Source organism: Protopterus annectens, chromosome 11.part0 (genome assembly GCF_019279795.1).
Source record: "Protopterus annectens isolate FY-2018-M chromosome 11.part0, PAN1.0, whole genome shotgun sequence".
In the NCBI taxonomy this organism is placed as follows: Eukaryota; Metazoa; Chordata; order Ceratodontiformes; family Protopteridae; genus Protopterus; species Protopterus annectens.
The window spans coordinates 145999224-146020729 of NC_056745.1; the positions used below are offsets into that span (position 1 = coordinate 145999224).

The 21506-nt window shown below is 36.8% G+C and overlaps 1 protein-coding gene across 11 annotated transcripts in view; it reads left to right on the forward strand.

Annotated features, from left to right (window-relative positions):
* A4GALT (alpha 1,4-galactosyltransferase (P blood group)) overlaps positions 1-21506 on the forward strand; it is a 1248973-nt gene that overhangs the window by 412316 nt on the left and 815151 nt on the right. The gene's annotated exons all lie outside the window — the stretch shown is intronic.

Below are 21506 nucleotides of genomic sequence, written 5' to 3' on the forward strand. Positions count from 1 at the left end.
GTATTTAGACCTATAGAAATGATCACTGGAATACTCACATCCCAACTTAAAGACTTGCAATATATATTAAAAATTAACTGGCATAACAGATCTGTGATATTGCTAATAGCAGCAGGTAGATAGCTAAGACGATTTTCTTCATTAATGACATATAGGTATCTTTCTGGATAACTGGAAGTTGAAATCTGAAAGCTAAAACAATGAATTAACTATTGTCTGGCATCTGAAATTTTTCTTATTAACCTCACTGCTATGTACATACTGCGATTCAAGGTTACTCTGTTGTAAGATACATTTAAGCTGTTTTGTATTTTGTATTTTGTTTTATTTTACTTTTGTATCATTGTCATAACTTGTCATATTTGAAAAGGACTCATAGATCCAGACTATTCACTTCAGCATAGAGGATCATGAGTGGGTCTCAGAATGTAACAGTGTTACTATGTGTTTAACAGACTGATGCCAAGAAATTCATCCCGAGAGTGAAGTTGATGTTAAAAAAAAGTGCAAAGCGTTTTTGCTGGTATTTAAATCCACTAAAGAAAATGTACAGCAACACATGTCAAGAGAATATTTTGACAAAAAGACACAGATTGCAGATAGAAAGAAAGCTGTTTTTTGAGTTCTGCCACTGTGGCTTGCTGGCCAGCACTCTCATTTCTTAGTGTCTAGTGTGAGACCCAGTCTTAACAGCACTTGAGTAGAGGGTGCTTAACAATTGTTAAAATCAGGTCTCATGCTACTGAGGAACCTAACTCGTTTTATCTTTTTGCCACTGTTGGAGAATAATCACAGCACTCTATGTACTATGTAATATTAATAATAACAATAAGTAAACAAATAAAATAAAACAAAAATACATATATGATGTCACCAGAGGCATTGTGTAATGTGTTGTATTTTAGAACTGCCTAAATAAATAATTTTAATCATCCCCTAATGCATAGATTTTCTATGATTAAGCATATCATATTTGAGATGTAAATAATCACAACTAAAACATCTAAGGCCCGATTCCAAAAAAAAAAACTTACTCTCTGTATAAGTTACCAGTCACACTGAGTGCAGCTGAGAGCGGGTGTTTTGGAATATGGCATCCTCTGCAAACCTATTTATAGATAGGCCATACACTGAAGTAAGTCACTTTCACTGAGAGCTACTCTTTTGGAATCTTGCCCCTAATGCATATATTTAATTCCTAGCTAAACCATTACAAAAAATACAAGATAAGAAATCATAATATATTATGTAATCATTTTTTATAGGGAGACATTGTTTAAATGTACCTCTTGTACTCTGTCACTGTTTTACATAGTCAACTCATAAAGTGTCTTGAAGAAAAAATATTTTGCATCTGCAGTTGCCTCAGAGTGAAAAGATAGTGTTTTTATTAACCATCGTTTTTTTTCAAGATTAGGAGTTGTCAGGTCTGCCCTAATAGACTGTGCCTTCATAAACCCAGTGTTAAAGAAAAGTCTCCACTGTCACTGAAATCAGAATTTTGCAAAAGGCTTTTGGATGACTTATTTGTAATCGGTAAAGGCTGTGCTGCTTTCCTCACTGGTGACCTCTGCTTCACTTTGTCCTGGCACTGATTACAAAAGTACATTGCTACATTGCTACGTATTAAACGGCACCTTTTACTTATATATTTATTGACTGTGAAATGGCCCTTCTTGGACCCATTTCAGTCTTGACCAGGCCCTGAAAGGACATTTTAATCTTGCTAGTCCACCAATATGTTTTTGGGAAGTGGGAAGAAAAGACAGTGCCCAGAGAAAGTGCAGGCAGACATTATAACAGCATAAAAACTCGACTGACAAAGCCCAAGTTGTGAAGCTGTGTTGTAAACATCCTGCCACTTAGCTATTATGATGATTCACCTCTTCACTTATGTTATAGCTGTATGTACATTTACAGGTATAAAACCTTATATATCTATACTGCACTTATGTTATAGCTGTATATTTACAGGTATAACACCTTGTACATCTGTACTGCACTTATGTCACAGCTGTACATTTACAGGTATAACACCTTATATATCTGTACTGCACTTATGTTATAGGTGTACATTTACAGGTGTAACACCTTGTACATCTGTACTGCACTTATGTTATAGCAGTAAATTTACAGGTATAAAACCTTGTACATCTGTACTGCACTTATGTTATAGCTGTACATTTACAACTATAACACCTTATATATCTGTACTGCATTTATATTGTAGGTGTACATTTACATGTATAACACCTTATATATCTGTACTGCACTTATGTTATAGCTGTACATTTACATGTATAACACCTTGTACATATGTACTGCACTTATGCTATAGCTGTACATTTACAGGTATGACACCTTATATATCTGTACTGCACTTATGTTATAGCTGTACATTAACAGGTATAACACCTTTTACATCCGAACTGCACTTATGTTATAGCTGTACGTTTACAGGTATAACACCTTATACATCTGTACTGCACTTATGTTATAGCTGTACATTTACAGTTATAACACTTTGTACATCTGTACTGCACTTATGTTATAGCTGTACATTTACAGGTATAACACCTTGTACATCTGTGCTGTTCTTATGTTATAGCTTTACCTTTACAGATATAACACCTTATACATCTGTGCTGCACTTATGTTATAGGTGTACATTTACAGGTGTAACACCTTATACATCTGTGCTGCACTTATGTTATAGGTGTACATTTACAGGTGTAACACCTTATACATCTGTGCTGCACTTATGTTATAGGTGTACATTTACAGTATAACACCTTATACATCTGTGCTGCACTCATGTTATAGCTGTACATTTACAGGTATAACACCTTGTACATCTGTGCTGCACTTATGTTATAACTGTACATTTACAGGTATAACACTTTATACATCTGTGCTGCACTTATGTTATAGCTGTACATTTACAGGTATAACACCTTATATATCTGTGCTGCACTTATGTTATATGTGTACATTTACAGGTATAACACCTTATACACCTGTACTGCACTTATGTTATAGGTGTACATTTACTGGTATAACACCTTATACATCTGTACTGCACTTATGTCATAGCTGTACATTTACAGGTATAACACCTTATATATCTGTACTGCACTTATAGCTGTACATTTAGAGGTATAACACCTTATACATCTGTGCTGCACTTATGTTATAGGTGTATATTTACAGGTATAACACCTTATACATCTGTACTGCACTTATAGCTGTACATTTACAGGTATAACACCTTATACATCTGTATGGCACTTATGTTATAGGTGTACATTTACAGGTATAACACCTTATACATCTGTACTGCACTTATGTTATTGCTGTACATTTACAGGTATAACATCTTATACATCTGTGCTGCACATATGTTATAGGTGTACATTTACAGGTATAACACCTTATACATCTGTGCTACACTTATGTTATAGCTGTACATATACAGGTATAACACTTTATACATCTGTACTGCACTTATGTTATAGGTGTACATTTACAGGTATAACACCTTATACATTTGTACTGCACTTATAGCTGTAAATTTACAAGTATAACACCTTGTACATCTGTACTGCACTTATGCTATAGCTGCACATTTACAGGTATAACACCTTGTATATCTGTGCTGTACTTATGTTATAGCTGTACATTTACAGGTATAACACCTTGCACATCTGTACTGCAATTATTTTATAGCTGTACATTTACAGGTATAACACCTTATGCATCGGTGCTGCACTTATGTTATAGCTGTACATTTACAGGTATAACACATTATACATCTGTGCTGCACTTATGTTACAGCTGTACATTTAAAGGTATAACACCTTATACATCTGTGCTGCACTTATGTTATAGGTGTACATTTACAGGTATAACACCTTATATACCTGTACTGCACTTATGTTATAGGTGTACATTTACAGGTGTAACACCTTATACATCTGTCCTGCACTTATGTCATAGCTGTACATTTACAGGTGTAACACCTTATACATCTGTGCTGCACTTATGATGTTCATCATGTTTCACTGTTGCAGTCATTACACTTGGGTTATCCTGCTGGCAGCCTACCTGCAGTTGGTCTGAATTTCAAAGTCCTGGTCCGGCGTCGGTTGCTGTCACCTCTTCCCTGACTTCACTGCGCCAGGGGTATAAAAGATGCAGCTGACGCCATTTTCTTCAGTCTTTCTTGCCGCGCGGTGCCCGAAGCAAAAGCAGTTCACAAGTGTCAGTCGGCAGACTCCTGACATTTTCTAAATTGAATTTCAGATCCGAAGTCTTCTATAAAGCTAAGTACCCCGTTGGGGAAACTTTTTTCTTGCTCCAGACCGATTTCAGATAAAGTTAACAATTATATTTCTTGTGGGAAGCAAATACCTCATAAGGATTTTCATTCTTACTGTATTCCTTGCCTAGGCCCTGACCACGACGTTGCTAGTTGTCGTTTTTGTGCTAGATTTAACCAGAACACTATTAAGCGTTGGTACGATTTTGCTTTTCATTACTTTGGCCGAAGGTTTAAATATATAATGCCATCAGAACAGCCGATGACCAGAGTTCATAAAAAGCGCAAGGAAAAAGAAAAGGACAGGCATCCGAGGTCCAAAACTGATGATGAAGCCTCTTCTAGGCCAGTCACCGATTCGCTGGTTCTCAGTGAGGCACTTTCGCAGCCCCTGACACCCGCTACCTCAGAGCCACAGGCTGCCTCCAACTCCCACGTGGAGACAGCTAGGCCTCTGGATACTCAAGGTATTGGGCTTTGGGAAATTAATCCCTCAGATGCGTCCGGAGTCGCTGAGCAGGCATCGGCTTCTGAGGGTATTTTCAGACCTACACAACTTTATATCAAGCCAACTTCAGCATCAAAGACAAAGTCTAAAACAGTTTTAAAGACAAGAAAACAAGTACAGCATTCTACAGGACAGACTTCCATGCCTAAGAAGCAGATGCTCAAAATGGCCGAAGACCTAATTACTTTGATCAGGGGTTCCCACCCCCCCCCCCCGATAAGAGGCCTAGGCAAGACACTGAATATGATTCCTCTGATCAGGTTTCCATTTCCTCTGACTCATCTTCAGAACAGGGATACTCTATTCCTCCCTATGAGGATTCTGATGCTGAAGAATCTATTCCTTCAGCTTCTCCTCCCGAGGATTACTCATTTGGGGAAACCCTGCATACCATGAGGGAGCATTTCCACTGGGAGAGCCAAGATTATTCAGATTCTAAGAAAAGGCTCAGAGACTTTCTTTTACTACCTCAGCACAGACCTCTTGCTATTCCTCCTGTTCTAGACATTGTAGATGATGTATTTTCAGAGTCCGGCCTGTCTCCCGACTCTTTACCTCCTGCACCTGTTAAGCCAGACAGATACTACAGGGTTCCAAATTCTCATAAATTTCTATATAAAAACCCTGCTGCTGACCCAGAAACTATTTCTCAGGGTCCCAAAGGGGTCAAGGCTGCTACTGCAAAAAACCCTGTCCCCTCAGACAGAGATTCTAGGACACTGGACAGATGGGGGAAAAAAGTTTACACTTCTTCTACCTTGGCTGTAAGGGCTTTAAATTGTCAGTTTCATATGCTTAAATGTCAGCAATACTTAATGTCTCTGTTAAAACAGAAAATGTTGACAAATTCTGAATGTTCTGAGAACAAGGAATTGCAGGATTTATTGCATGCAGCTGAACAAGTGGGAAAACATACTTTGCAATGTGGTTATGATTCACTAGAGGCCTCTTGCAGGGCTGCTGTAACAGGTTCTGTCATTAGAAGGCATGCTTGGTTAAAGGAACAGACTCTGCCTGATCATGTTAAAGCAAAATTATTGGATGCTCCATTACAGCATGATACTTTGTTTGGTGTTAAGGCAGAAGAGGTATTGAAGAAAATGGAGGATAAAGCTAAATCTATGCAGACAGTGAAGGATTTCTTACAGGTACAGCCACCCAGATTTAGCAGGAACTGGCCTTCTAAGAATTGGTCCTTTCCTGTGTCAGACAGGCCACAAAGAGGCAGATACAGAGGCCCTAGAGGCAGACAACTGCCCCAGGGCTCATACAGGCCCAAACAGTGGGGTGCTTCTACCTCCAAAAGCGGAGAAGACAAATCACAGCCATATAGGAAACAGTCCCAATGACTTCCCTCTGCCAATGCCAAGCATTTATCTTTTGGCAGCACCCTTAGGGGGAAAGCTAGCACTTTTTTCACAAAATTGGCACATGACCACCCAGGACAAATGGGTCTTAAATATAGTCTCTCAGGGCTACAGGTTCCACTTTCACACCCTTCCAAAGGCAAAAGGCATGCCAGACCAGCCACACAATCAATGGGCAGAGGCACAAAACCAAGTTTCATCTCTCATGGACATGAGGGCTATTCAGCCAGTGCCACAACAAGAGCAGGGACAAGGATTTTACTCAAGAGTTTTATTAGTACCAAGAAAGAACAAAGCATGGAGACCAGTTCTGGACCTGTCTATTCTAAATACTTTTCTGGACGTTCCGAAATTCAAAAAGTTGACTCTGCAGCAGCTTCTGCCCATGCTGGGCAAGAAGGCTTGGCTTGTAACTTTGGACCTCAAAGACGCATACCTGCATATCCCAATCAGACAATCTTTCAGAAGATACCTCAGATTCATAGCTGGCTCAATGCACTACCAATTCTCTGCACTGCCCTTTGGCTTATCTACTGTGCCCAGGATCTTCACAAAATGCCTGGCACCAGTAATTGCATTTTGCAGACAAAAAGGAATTCAAATATATCCCTACTTGGACGACTGCCTTATTCAAGCAGAGACCAAAGACATTCTACTAAAGCATCTGGCGTTTGTAAAAAGATTACTAATTTGCCTAGGGTACACAGTAAATGAAAAGAAATCAAAACTAGTACCCTCTCAGGAGATAATATTCCTGGGTGCAAGCTTAAATACAGCTGCCCAGATGGCTTATCTCATGCCAGACAAACAAAGGCAACTGACTTCTTACTTCGAAAGCATGGCAACAAAGACCCAGTTATCTGCAAGAAAAATTCTGCAGGCTGTGGGCTACATGGCATCCTGCATTCTGCTAATTCCATATGCAAGACTGCATATGAGGAAACTACAATGGTACCTAAAAAGTGTTTGGACTCAACATTGCCACAGCCTGGAATAATTAATTTCACTCATTCCCTGCCTGCAACAGGAGTTTCGATGGTGGGCTCAGGCCTGTCACCACAACAAGGGACAGCCATTCACTTCACCCACAGCCAGGCAAACACTAACAACAGATGTATCCAATTATGCCTGGGAGACCCACATGGTAGGAAAATGTATTCAGGCCACATGGCTCCCAAGCCAAAGGCATCTACACATCAATCAAAAAGAGATGCTAGCTGTACAAAATGCCCTGACAGCCTTCAAGGACTTACTTCATCCAGGACAGCTGCTGATAAAGAAGGACAACACCACAGTCATGTGGTACATAAACAAGCAGAGGGGCACACATTTCTACCCCCTCTGCAGACAAGCCATGATTTTGTGGAACACAGCATTGACCTACCAAATACAACTAAAAGCACAATTCCTGCCAGGAAAAACAAATGCTCTGGCAGACGAACTAAGCAGAAACCTCATGGACCCTCATGAGTGGAAACTAGATCCACAAATCTTCAGCATGATAACAAAGAAATGGGGATGCCCAGACATAGATCTTTTTGCCTCCCCTCACAATTGCCAACTTCAGAGATTCTGCACAAGGACTTATCACAAACAAGTATGTAAAGTGGATGCTTTGTCATTCAGCTGGAATAACCTTACAGTATATGCCTTTCCTCCACTGCCTCTCCTCCCCAAGGTACTCCTAAAGGTCAGACAAGAGAAGCCACAAATGATACTGATTGCCCCGGATTGGCCACGCCAGCACTGGTACCCAGTCCTAAGGAGCTTGTCCCAAGGCCCAGCCTGGACATTGCCTCAAATTCCTCATTTACTGACTCAACAAAACAATCAGATCCTGCACAGCCAACTCAGAACTCTAAATCTAGCTGCATGGCGGATACTGTAAACATTCAGAATACACCTCTCTCTAAAGCGGTTATGGATGTTATTTTGGAGGCCAGGAGACCCAGCACCAGAAAATCTTATGCAGAAAAATGGAAGAGAGTCTGTGCTTGGAACCATGCACAAGGAGCTGACACGCTTGTTCCAAATATTCCTCAGATTTTACAATATCTAACTGAGATGCTGGACAAAGGCCTATCCTTATCATCAATTAAGATCCATGCCTCTGCCATTTCAGCCCATTACAATACAGACCCAACTAGTTTTTCACATCCATTGCTTAGGCTGTTCCTCAGGGGGGCCAAAAACATAAGACCTCCAAGGAGAGCACCAGTACCTGCATGGGACCTCAATTTTGTCTTGGAAAAACTCACACTGCCTCCTTTTGAACCAGCCAGTACAGCTGAGATAAAATTCTTATCATGGAAAACAGCTCTTCTCCTAGCAATAACTTCAGCAAGAAGAGTCTCACAGTTACATGCACTAATGGCTGTGGAACCTTTTATTATCTTCCATCCGGACAGGGTTTCTCTAAGGACAAACCCAACATTTACGCCTAAGGTAGTGTCCAGTGTGGCTCTTAACCAAACCATTCATTTGCCTACTTTTTCCCAAACCCACAGAATAAAGGGGAGAGACTTCTGCATTCTTTGGACATACACAGACAGCTACTCTTCTACTTGGAAAAAACTAAAGCTTTCAGAAAGACTGAGCAACTTTTAGTGGCATATGCTGCAGCATCACAAGGAAAGGCTATCTCAAAGCAGACTATTTCAAAATGGATAGGACACTGCATTCATTTCTGCTATTCACAACATGGCAATCAGTGCCTAAGGGCATTAGACCACATTCTACCAGGGCAGCAGCCACCTCAGCAGCCTTCCACAGAGGAGTACCAACCAAGGATATTTTGGAGGCTGCAACTTGGACTTCAGTGCACACTTTTACTAAGCACTACCACTTGCCTCTTTATTCAAAATCCAGAGCAGGCTTTGCCACTGCAGTTTTGCAGGGCCTTATAGCCACTCCTAATTCTTTTTAGACCCAGCCGCCCAATCTCAGCTTTGGGATTCAACCCAAGTGTAATGACTGCAACAGTGAAACACGATGAGCATAGTACAGTTGTGTACCTACCATAAATGTAGATGTTCAAGTGTATTCACTGTTGCAGTCCAGGTTACCCACCCACCATCCCCCTTTCTTTGCTGGGACTTATCTGTACTTCTCTATCCTATACAACCTATGTGGTGTATTTGCTTGCAGATGAAGGTATTGTTTATTTTAGTGCATACTTTTATAAGCAATGTTTTTTTAGCCTACCCTTTTGGAGGCACCTCACATCTGGGGCAAGAAAAACTGAAGAAAATGGCGTTGGCTGCATCTTTTATACCCCTGGTGCACTGACGTCAGGGAAGAGGCAACAGCAACCGATGCCAGACCAGGAGTTTGGAATTCAGGCCAACTGCGGGTAGCCTGCCAGCAGGATAACCCAAGTGTAATGACTGCAACAGTGAATACACTCGAGCATCTACATTTATGGTAGGTACACAACTGTATTTTATAAGTGTACATTTACAGGTATAACACCTTATATATCTGTACTGCACTTATAGATGCACATTTACAGGCATAACACCTTATACATCTGTGCTGCACTTATGTTATAGGTGTACATATACAGGTATAACACCTTATACATCTTTACTGCACTTATAGCTGTACACTTACAGGTTTAACACATTATACATCTGTACAGCACTCACGTTATAGGTGTACATTTACAGGTATAACACCTTATACATCTGTACTGTACTTATGTCATAGCTGTACATTTAGAGGTATAACACCTTATACATCCGTGCTGCACTTATGTTATAGGTGTATATTTACAGTTATAACACCTTATATATCTGTACTGCACTTATGTTATAGGTGTACCTTTACAGGTATAACACCTTATTCATCTGTACTGCACGTATAGCTGTACTTTTACAGGTATAACACCTTGTACATCTGTAATGCACTTATGCTATAGGTGTACATTTACAGGTATAACACCTTGTACATCTTTACTGCACTTATGTTATAACTGTACATTTACACGTATAACACCTTGTACATCTCTACTGCACTTATGTTATAGCTGTACATTTACAGGAACAACACCTTAAATTCCTGTCTGCACTTATGCTATAGCTGTACATTTACAGGTATAACACCTTGTACATATGTACTGCACTTATGTTATAGCTTTACATTTACAGGTGTAACACCTTGTACATCTGTACTGCACTTATGTTATAGATGTACATTTACAGGTGTAACACCTTATAAATCTGTACTGCACTTATGTTATAGGTGTACATTTACAGGTATAACACCTTATACATCTGTGCAGCACTTATGTTACAGCTGTACATTTACAGGTATAACACCTTATACATCTGTGCTTTACTTATATTATAGGAGTACATTTACAAGTATAACACCTTATACATCTGTACTGCATTTATGTTACAAGTGTGCATTTACAGGTATAAGACCTTATACATCTGTACTGCACTTATGTCATAGCTGTACATTTACAGGTATAACACATTATATAGCTGTACTGCACTTATGTTATAGCTGTACATTTAAAGGTATAACACCTTTACATCTGTACTGCACTTATGTGATAGCTGTACATTTACAGGTATAACACCTTTTACATCTCTACTGCACTAATGTTATAGGTGTACATTTACAGGTGTAACACCTTATACAGCTGTACTGCACTTATGTTATAGCTGTAAATTTACAGGTATAACACCTGATACATCTGTGCTGCACTTATGTTATAGCTGTACATTTACAGGTATAACAACTTATATATCTGTACCGCACGTATAGCTGTACATTTACAGGTATAACACCTTATACATCTATACAGCACTTATGTTATAGGTGTACATTTACAGGTATAACACCTTACACATTTGTACTGCACTTATAGATTAAAATGTACAAGTATAACACAATGTACATCTGTACTGCACTTATGGTATAGCTGCACATTTACAGTTATGACACCTTTTTACATCTGTACTGCACTTATGTTATAGATGTACATTTACACGTATAACACCTTGTACATCTCTACTGCACTTATGTTATAGCTGTACATTTACAGGAATAACACCTTATATGTCTGTACTGCACTTATGCTATAGCTGTACATTTACAGGTATAACACCTTGTACATATGTACTGCACTTATGTTATAGCTTTACATTTACAGGTGTAACACCTTGTACATCTGTACTGCACTTATGTTATAGATGTACATTTACAGGTGTAACACCTTATAAATCTGTACTGCACTTATGTTATAGGTGTACATTTACAGGTATAACACCATATACATCTGTGCAGCACTTATGTTACAGCTGTACATTTACAGGTATAACACCTTATACATCTGTGCTTTACTTATATTATAGGAGTACATTTACAAGTATAACACCTTATACATCTGTACTGCATTTATGTTACAAGTGTGCATTTACAGGTATAAGACCTTATACATCTGTACTGCACTTATGTCATAGCTGTACATTTACAGGTATAACACATTATATATCTGTACTGCACTTATGTTATAGCTGTACATTTAAAGGTATAACACCTTTACATCTGTACTGCACTTATGTGATAGCTGTACATTTACAGGTATAACACCTTTTACATCTCTACTGCACTAATGTTATAGGTGTACATTTACAGGTGTAACACCTTATACAGCTGTACTGCACTTATGTTATAGCTGTAAATTTACAGGTATAACACCTGACACATCTGTGCTGCACTTATGTTATAGCTGTACATTTACAGGTATAACAACTTATATATCTGTACCGCACGTATAGCTGTACATTTACAGGTATAACACCTTATACATCTATACAGCACTTATGTTATAGGTGTACATTTACAGGTATAACACCTTACACATTTGTACTGCACTTATAGATTAAAATGTACAAGTATAACACAATGTACATCTGTACTGCACTTATGGTATAGCTGCACATTTACAGGTATAACACCTTGTACATCTGCACTGCACTTATGTAATAGCTGTACATTTACAGGTATAACACCTTGTACATCTGTACTGCACTTATTTTATAGCTGTACCTTTACTGGTATAACACCTTATATATCTGTTCTGCACTTATGTTATAGGTGTACCTTTACAGTTATAACACCTTATACATCTGTACTGCACTTATAGCTGTACTTTTATAGATATAGCACCATGTACATCTCTACTGCACTTAGGTTATAGCTGTTAATTTAAAGGTATAACACCTTATACATCTGTACTGCACTTATGCTATAGGTGTACATTTACAGGTATGACACCTTGTACATCTGTACTGCACTTATGTTATAACTGTACATTTACAAGTATAACACCTTGAACATCTCTACTACACTTATGTTATAGCTGTACATTTACAGGTATAACAACTTTACATCTGTACTGCACTTTTGTTATAGCTGTACATTTACAGGTATAACACATTGTACATCTGTACTGCACTAATGTTATAGGTGTACATTTACAGGTGTAACACCTTATACATCTGTACTGCACTTATGTTATAGGTGTACATTTACAGGTATAACACTTTATACACCAGTGCAGCACTTATGTTATACCTCTACATTTACAGGTATAACACCTTGTACATCTGTAATGCACTTATGTTATAGCTGTACAGTTACAGGTATAACAACTTATACATCTCTGCTGCACTTATGTTGTAGCTGTACATTTACAGGTATCACACCTTATATATCTGTACTGCACTTATGTTATAGCTTTACATTTACAGGTATAACACCTTATACATCCGTACTGCACTTATATTATAGCTATACATTTACAGGTGTGACGCCTTGTACATCTGTACTGCACTTATGTTATAGCTGTACATTTATAGGTATGACACTTTGTATATCTGTACTGCACTTATGTTATAGCTGTACATTTACAGGTATAACACCTTGTACATCTGTACTGCACTTATGTTATAGGTGTACAGTTACAGGCATAACACCTTATACATCTGTATTGCACTTATTTTAAAGGTGTACATATGTAGGTATGACACCTTGTACATCTGTACTGCACTTATGTTATAGCTGTACAGTTACAGGTATAACAACTTATACATTTCTGCTGCACTTATGTTCTAGCTGTACATTTACAGGTATAACACCTTATATATCTGTACTGCACTTATGGTATAGCTGTACATTTACAGGTATGACACCTCATACATCTGTACTGCACTTATATTATAGCTGTACATTTACAGGTATGACACCTTGTACATCTGTACTGCACGTATGTTATAGCTGTACATTTACAGGTATAACACCTTGTATATCTGTACTGCAATTATGTTATAGCTGTACATTTACAGGTATAACACCTTATACATCTGTACTGCACTTATAGCTGTACTTTTACAGGTATAACACCTTGTACATCTGTACTGTACTTATGTTATAGCTGTACATTTAAAGGTATAACACCTTGTACATCTGTACTGCACTTATGTTATAGGTGTACATTTACAGGTGTAACACCTTGTACATCTGTACTGCACTTATGCTATAGCTGTACATTTACAGGTATAACACCTTACAAATCTTTACTGCACTTTTGTTATAGGTGAACATTTACAGGTATAACACCTTATATATCTATACTGCACTTATATTATAGGTGTACATTTACAGGTGTAACACCTTGTACATCTGTACTGCACTTATGCTATAGCTGTTCATTTTCAGGTATAACACCTTATGGATCTGTACTGCACTTATGTTACATTTGTACATTTACAGGTATAACACCTTATACATCTGTGCTGCACTTATGTTATAGCTGTACATTTACAGGTATAACACTTTATACAGCTGTGCTGCACTTAGTGTTGTAGCTGTACATTTACATGTATAACACCTTAAACATCTTTACTGCACTTATGTTATAGGTGTACATTTACAGGTATAACATCTTATACATTTGTACTGCACGTATAGATGAAAATTTACAGGTATAACACCTTATACATCTGTACTGCACTTATATTATAGTTGGACATTTACAGGGATAACACCTTATACATCTTTTCTGCACTTATGTTATAGCTGTACATTTACAGGTATAACACCTTATATAACTGTACTGCACTTATGTTATAGCTGTACATTTACAGGTATGACACCTTATACATCTGTACTGCACTTATATTATAGCTGTACATTTACAGGTATGACACCTTGTTCATCTGTACTGCAATTATGTTATAGCTGTACATTTACAGGAATAACACCTTATATATATATCTGTGCTGCACTTATATTATAGCTGTATATTTACATGTATAACACCTTGTACATCTGTACTGCACTTATAGCTGTACATTTACAGGTATAACACCTTATACATCTGTACTGCACTTATGTTATAGCTGTACATTTACAGGTATAACACCTTATACATCTGTACTACACTTATGTTATAGGTGTACATTTACAGGCATAATACCTTCTATATCTGTACTGCACTTTTGTTATAGGTGTACATTTATAGGTATAACACCTTATACGTCTGTACTGCACTTATGTTATAGCTGTACATTTGCAGGTATAATATGTTATACATCTGTACTGCACTGATACTGTAGGTGTACATTTACATGTAAAACACCTTCTATATCTGAACTGCACTTATGTTATAGGGGTACTTTTATAAGTATAACACCTTGTACATCTGTACTGCACTTATATTATAGCTGTACAGTTACAGGTGTAACACCTTATACATCTGTGCTGCACTTATTGTATAGCTGTACATTTACAGGTATAATACCTTATATATATATATATATATATATATATATATATATATATATATATATATATATATGTATCTCACTTATGTTATAGGTGTACATTTATAGGTATAACACCTTACTGTTCATTTACAGTTATGACACCTCATACATCTGTATTGCACTTGTGTTATAGTTGTACATTTACAGGTAAAACACCTTATACATCTGTACTGCACTTGTGTTATAGGTGTACATTTACCGGTATAACACCGTATACAACTGTGCTGCACTGATGTTATAGCTGTACATTTACAGGTATAACACCTTATACATCTGTGCTGCACTTATGTTATAGCTGTTCATTTACAGGTATAACACCTTATACATCTGTACTGCATGTATGTTATAAGTGTACGTTTACCGGTATAACACCTTATACATCTGTGCTGCACATATGCTAAAGCTGTACATTTACAGGAATAACACCTTATACATCTGTGCTGCACTTATTGTATAGCTGTACATTTACAGGTATAACACCTTATACATCTGTGCTGCACTCATGTTATAGGTGTACATTTACTGGTATAACACCTTATACATTTGTCCTGCACTTATGTTATAGGTGTACATTTACAGGTATAACACCTTATACATTTGTACTGCACTTATGTTATAGCTGTACATTTACAGGTATAACAGCTTATACATCTGTACTGCACATCTGTTATAGCTGCACATCTACAGGTATAACACCTTATGCATCTGAACTGCACTTATGTTATAGCTGTACATTTACAGGTATAACACCTTACAAATCTTTACTGCACTTCTGCTATAGCTGCACATCTACAGGTATAACACCTTGTACATCTGAACTGCATTTATGTTATAGCTGTACATTTTCAGGTATAACTCCTTACAAATCTTTACTGCACTTTTGTTATAGGTGTACATTTACAGGTATAACAAGTTATACATATCTACTGCACTTATGTTATAGGTGTACATTTACAGGTGTAACACCTTGTACATCTGTACTGCACTTATGTTATAGCTGTACATTTACAGGTATAACACCTTACAAATCTTTACTGCACTTTTGTCATAGGTGTACATTTACAGGTATAACACCTTATATATCTATACTGCACTTATGTTATAGGTGTACATTTACAGGTGTAACACCTTGTACATCTGTACTGCACTTATGCTATAGCTGTACATTTACAGGTATAACACCTTATACATCTGTACTGCACTTATGTTACATTTGTACATTTACATGTATAACAACTTGTACATCTGTGCTGCACTTATGTTATAGCTGTACATTTACAGGTATAACACTTTATACATCTGTGCTGCACTTAGTGTTGTAGCTGTACATTTACATGTATAACACCTTAAACATCTGTACTGCACTTATGTTATAGGTGTACATTTACAGGTATAACATCTTATACATTTGTACTGCACGTACAGATGAAAATTTACAAGTATAACACCTTGTACATCTGTACTGCACTTATGTTATAGATGTACATTTACAGGTATAACACCTTGTACATCTGTACTGCCCTTATGTAATAGCTGTACATTTACAAGTATAACACCTTGTACATATGTACTGCACTTATTTTATAGCTGTACCTTTACAGGTATAACACCTTATATATCTGTACTGCACTTATGTTATAGGTGTTCCTTTACAGGTATAACACATTATACATCTGTACTGCACTTATAGCTGTACTTTTACAGGTATAACACTTTATACATCTGTACTGCACTTAAGTTATAGCTGTTGATTTACAGGTATAACACCTTATACATCTGTACTGTACTTATGTTATAGCTGTACATTTAAAGGTATAACACCTTGTACATCTGTACTGCACTTATGTTATAGGTGTACATTTACAGGTGTAACACCTTATACATCTGTACTGCAATTATGTTATAGGTGTACATTTACAGGTATAACACCTTATACATCAGTGCAGCACTTATGTTATACCTGTACATTTACAGGTATAACACCTTGTACATCTGTACTGCACTTATGTTATAGCTGTACATTTACAGGTATAACACCTTGGATATCTGTACTGTACTTATGTTATAGCTGTACATTTACAGGTATAACACCTTGTACATCTGTACTGCACTTATGTTATAGCTGAACATTTACAGGCATAACACCTTATGCATCTGTACTGCACTTATTTTATAGGTGTACATATGTAGGTATGACACCTTGTACATCTGTACTGCACTTATGTGTTATAGCTGTACATTTACCGGTATAACACCTTGTATATCTGTACTGCACTTATGTTATAGCTGTGCATTTACAGGTATAACACCTTGTACATCTGTACTACACTTATGTTATAGCTGTACATTTACAGACATGACAGCTTATAAATCTGTACTGCACTTATTTTATAGCTGTACATATGTAGGTATGACACCTTGTACATCTGTACTGCACTTATGTTATAGCTGTACATTTACAGGTATAACACCTTATACATCTGTACTGCACTTATAGCTGTACATTTACAGGTATAACACCTGATACATCTGTGCTGCACTTATGTTATAGCTGTACATTTACAGGTATAACACCTTATACATTTGTGCTGCAATTATCTTATAGCTGTACATTTACAGTTATAACACGTTATACATTTGTGCTGCACTTATGTTATAGGTGTACATTTACAGGTATAACACCTTATACATCTGTACTGCACTTGTGTTATAGCTGTACATTTACAGGTATAACACCTTATACATCTTTACTACACTTATGTTATAGGTGTGCATTTACAGGCATAATACCTTCTATATCTGTACTGCACTTTTGTTATAGGTGTACATTTATAGGTATAACACCTTATATGTCTGTACTGCACTTATGTTATAGTTGTACATTTACAGGTATAACACTTTAAACATCTGTGCTGCACTTATGTTATAGCTGTACATTTGCAGGTATAATACGGTATACATCTGTACTACAATTATACTATAGGTGTACATTTACATGTAAAACACCTTCTATATCTGAACTGCACTTATGTTATAGGTGTACATTTATAAGTATAACACCTTGTACATCTCTACTGTACTTATGTTATAGCTGTACATTTACAGGTGTAACACCTTGTACATCTGTACTGCACTTATGTTATAGCTGTACATTTACAGGTATAACACCTTACAAATCTTTACTGCACTTTTGTTATAGGTGTACATTTACAGGTATAACACCTTATATATCTATACTACACTTATGTTATAGGTGTACATTTACAGGTGTAACACCTTGTACATCTGTACTGCACTTATGCTATAGCTGTACATTTACAGGTATAACACCTTATGGATCTGTACTGCACTTATGTTACATTTGTACATTTACAGGTATAACACCTTGTACATCTGTACTGCCCTTATGTAATAGCTGTACATTTACAGGTACAACACCTTGTACATCTGTACTGCACTTATTTTATAGCTGTACCTTTACAGGTATAACACCTTATATATCTGTACTGCACTTATGTTATAAGTGTACCTTTACAAGTATAACACCTTATACATCTGTACTGCAATTATAGCTGTACTTTTACAGGTATATCACCTTGTACATCTGTACTGCACTTATGTAATAGCTGTATATTTACAGGTATAACACCTTGTACATCTGTACTGCACTTATTTTATAGCTGTACCTTTACAGGTATAACACCTTATATATCTGTACTGCACTTATGTTATAGGTGTACCTTTACAGGTATAACACCTTATACATCTCTACTGCACTTACAGCTGTACTTTTACAGGTATAACACCTTGTACATCTGTACTGCACTAGGTTATAGCTGTTGATTTACAGGTATAACACCTTATACGTCTGTACTGCACTTATGTTATAGCTGTACATTTAAAGGTATAACACCTTTACACCTGTGCTGCACTTATGTTATAGCTGTACATTTACAGGTGTAACACCTTATACATCTGTACTGCAATTATGTTATAGGTGTACATTTACAGGTATAACACCTTAAACATCAGTGCAGCACTTATGTTATACCTGTACATTTACAGGTATAACACCTTGTACAGCTGTACTCCACTTATGTTATAGCTGTACATTTACAGGTATAACAGCTTTATATCTGTACTGCACTTATGTTATAGCTGTACATTTACAGGTATGACACCTTGTACATCTGTACTGCACTTATGTTATAGCTGTACGTTTGCAGGCATAACACCTTATACATCTGTACTGCACTTATTTTATAGGTGTACATATGTAGGTATGACACCTTGTACATCTGTACTGCACTTATGTTATAGCTGTACATTTACAGGTATAACACCTTGTATATCTGTACTGCACTTATGTTATAGCTGTACATTTACAGGTGTAACACCTTGTACATCTGTACTGCACTTATGTTATAGCTGTACATTTACAGGCATAATACCTTATAAATCTGTACTGCACTTATTTTATAGGTGTACATATGTAGGTATGACACCTTGCACATCTGTACTGCACTTTAGTTATAGCTCTACATTTACAGGTATAACACCTTATACATCTGTGCTGCACATATGCTAAAGCTGTACATTTCCAGGAATAACACCTTATACAGCTGTGCTGCACTTATTTTATAGCTGTACATTTACAGGTATAACACCTTATAAATCTGTGCTGCACTCATGTTATAGGTGTACATTTACTGGTATAACACCTTATACATTTGTACTGCACTTATGTTATAGGTGTACAGTTACAGGTATAATACCTTATACATTTGTACTGCACTTATGTTATAGCTGTACATTTACAGGTATAACACCTTGTACATCTGTACTGCACTTATGTTATAGGTGTGCATTTACAGGTATAACACCTTATACATTTGTACTGCACTTATGTTATAGGTGTACATTTACAGGTATAACACCTTATACATCTGTACTGCACTTATGTTATAGGTGTGCATATATAGGTATAACACCTTATACATTTGTACTGCACTTATGTTATAGCTGTATATTTACAGGTATAACACCTTATACATCTGTACTGCACTTCTGCTATAGCTGCACATCTACAGGTATAACACCTTATACATCTGAACTGCACTTATGTTATAGCTGTACATTTACAGGTATAACACCTTACAAATCTTTACTGCACTTCTGCTATAGCTGCACATCTACAGGTATAGCACCTTGTACATCTGAACCGCACTTATGTTATAGCTGTACGTTTGCAGGTATAACTCCTTACAAATCTTTACTGCACTTTTATTATAGGTGTACATTTACAGGTATAACAACTTATACATATGTACTGCACTTATGTTATAGGTGTACATTTACAGGTGTAACACCTTGTACATCTGTACTGCACTTATGTTATAGCTGTACATTTACAGGTATAACACCTTATATGTCTGTACTGCACTTATGTTATAGCTGTAAATTTACAGGGATAACACCTTGTACGTCTGTACTGCACTTAAGCTTTAGCTGTACATTTACAGGTATAACACCTTGTATATCTGTACTGCCCTTATAGCTGTTCATTTACAGGTACAACACCTTATACATCTGCACTGCACTTATGTTGTAGGTGTGCATTTACTGGTATAACACCTTATACATCTGTACTGCACTTATGTTATAGGTGTACATTTACAGGTATAACACCTTGTACATCTGTACTGCACGTATGTTATAGCTGTACATTTACAGGTATAACACCTTGTGCATCTGTACTGCACTTATAGCTGTAAATATACAGGTATAACACCTTGTACATCTGTGCCACACTTATGTTATAGCTCTACATTTACAGGTATAACACCTTATACATCTGTGCTACAGTTATGTTACAGCTGTGCATTTACAGGTATAACACCTTATATATCTGTACTGCACGTATTTTATTTGTGTACATTTACAAGGGTTTAACACCTTGTACATCTGTACTGCACTTATGTTATAGCTATACATTTACAGGTATAACTCCTTGTATATCTGTACTGCACTTACATTATAGGTATACGTTAAGAGGTTTAACACCTTGTATATCTGTATTGCACTCATGTTATAGCTGTACATTTACCGGTATAACACCTTGTACATCTGTACTGCCCTTATTTTATAGCTGTACATTTACAGGTGTAACACCTTATATATCTGTACTGCACTTATGTTACAGGTGTACATTTACAGGTATAACACCTTTTTCATCTGTACTGCACTTATGGTATAGCTGTACATTTACAGTATAACACCTTATACATGTGTACTGCACTTATAGCTGTAAATTTACAGGTATAACACCTTGTACATCTCTACTGCACTTATGTTATAGCTGTACATTTACAGTTATAACACCTTAAACATCTGTACCGTACTTATGTTATAGGTATACATTTACAGGTATAACACCTTATACATCTGTATTGCACTTATAGATGTAAATT